The 2,262-nt window shown below is 34.0% G+C and overlaps 1 long non-coding RNA gene across 1 annotated transcript; it reads left to right on the top strand.

Moving 5' to 3' along the window:
• The first annotated feature begins 1,139 nt into the window (after window positions 1-1,139).
• LOC118439445 lies at window positions 1,140-2,013 on the top strand. Its single transcript, XR_004837427.1, has 2 exons — window positions 1,140-1,643; window positions 1,729-2,013. It is a non-coding gene; the product is annotated as an uncharacterized LOC118439445 (long non-coding RNA).
• Window positions 2,014-2,262: the final 249 nt, after the last annotated feature.

Raw genomic sequence — 2,262 nt, 5'->3', positions numbered from 1 at the left:
AGAGAATCCGTACTATGCGCCCGTTCGTAGTTTACGCGGGTTTGTGGGATTACAGGTTCCACAAATTAGGGAAATCGACCAAGAGCACGATTATTGAAAAGATTTCTAGTTTTACAATATCAGCACTTTTGGCCAAGAGGAATTAAAATGTCCATGAGAATACTCATTCTAAAATGTAAAAAGATACAGCTCATACGTATGATTGTGTACAATTTTTAGATTCACGGAAAAATGTGCTGATGTATGTAGCTCATTTAACAGTATTGGACTAGGCCTGTTTAAGGTCCTAAATCTATATTATAATTTCGTCCCGTGAAATTTTGCGTGACATCCCTGAATTCTGAATCAGAATTTCTGATTGGTTGTCGGCTTTCTGGCTCCACCAATCAGGGAACGGATACGAATTCCTATATGATTATGATCGTAATTATGATCGTAGTATATAATTATGATAATGATAAAAATTTTCCTTAGCAACATAAAATTTCCTTAGCAACAAAAAAAAATCCTTAGAAACATAAAAAAAATTTCCTTAGCAAAGTTAAACAAATTCTTTAGAATCGTTAATGGAATTTAACATGCTTGGTTGGTTGACAACATTAAGAAACTTGTGGCAAAATTATAAAAAGCCCTAATTTCTAGAACACGCTACGACTGTTATGACACGTGTTCTGAATTAGATTTGCTGTTTATTTATTCTGAAATTATAATTTCTAAGGAGATTTCTAAGTAATACCAGTTATGTATATAATTCAAACAAACATTTAAATTCTTACGAATTGTCCTTATATTGTGTATACAATATTTTTAGTACTTTTGTTGATAAATCTTTAAATCGAGTAAATCATTTGATTACGTACAATGCTAATAAAACCTTCAAAAATTAGTATATGCATGACTTCGTAAATATGCTAGCCTTATACATACATATATGTAGTATGTATGTACGTACATACATACGTACAAAAGGTTTGCTTCGATCAAAACTAATTACTTTCCTTATACACTATCAGTGACATCCTGTTCAATTTATTTAATAACTTTAATCCAACCCGGGTTTTTGTATTTGAGCAACCAATTTTTCCGAACAAATTAGGAGTGACATACATGCGCTGTTTAATGCATGAAGCCCGTGCGTTTCTGAGACTTGGGATCCATTGGGGAATCTGAACAGTAGATGGATCCTTACGGATCCCTTATGATTACAGTATATTTCCAATAAGATGTGATGCATATATGCATTTCATGTAAAAAATCCAATTGGAAACTTTTATACAGGAAAATGACTGCTAGGTCCCCAATGGAATTGCTAACGTTAACGGGATCTGATTGGAACATACTTGCATTACAAAACTCAATATCCCATCTGAATTAATCATATTGGATTTAGACGAAAAGGCATGAAATATATCAAGCATCCCCGATAAATACTGAGCGGCATATTTGGAATTCACTCCTCGTCATGCTTTTTTAGTTTCTCTTTGGTCAGCCTAAATTACTCGCTCTGGTAAATTTTCTATTCTTTGAAATATACCTGCGGTGACATGACCCACGCCGTCGTATGTTGGGAGGACGAAGACTATTTTGAATTCGGAACAACGTTCGAAGATGTATCGACCCTATCCGATTTAAAGCATTAAAGGGTGAGCTTGATATTCATCATATTATTGATCTTTATGGTTAAAAAAACATGAAAAAACCTAAAAGAAAATGTACTGTTTTTTATAGATTACACAACGCAAATTTTCGGCCTGAAGCCAAATACTGTTGAGTGGTTAACTTTTGAAAAGAAGCTTCACAATATTCCTGGGGATGCCAGAAAGAAGATGAATCGTCTCACAGGTCTGGCTGGAAATTCTACGATCATGTCGCCGGAATTCAGTTGTTCGAATTCCGATGATTCAGAAACGAGAGTTGAGGAGTATCTCAACTTGGTAGGGGAGAATTAAGAATAGTATAAAATTTATTAATTGGATTCTTGTATAAATAAATACATTGAATTTTTAATAGTCGGTATTTTGTTTTTGTTCTGGGATTTATTTTAAGATATCCAAAGGGAATTTTGATGGTTTTCATATATTATATTATCATACTGGATACTGTTCACCGATATCATATATGCCGAAGTGGAATTTTTCTGCTAAAATTTCGAATGGGAATCAATGGGTTCGTATTTGAGAAAAGTGATGGGGAATCCTTCCCATTTTCCCAACACTGTTTCCCATTGGGCTCTCCCTAATGGAAACAGTGGGAATGAACTGC

This window comes from Folsomia candida, unplaced genomic scaffold, assembly GCF_002217175.1.
Source record: "Folsomia candida strain VU population unplaced genomic scaffold, ASM221717v1 Fcan01_Sc036, whole genome shotgun sequence".
NCBI classification, from domain to species: Eukaryota; Metazoa; Arthropoda; class Collembola; order Entomobryomorpha; family Isotomidae; genus Folsomia; species Folsomia candida.
The sequence above is the reverse complement of the archived record's forward strand: the minus strand, read 5'-3'. Positions and strand labels throughout refer to the sequence as shown.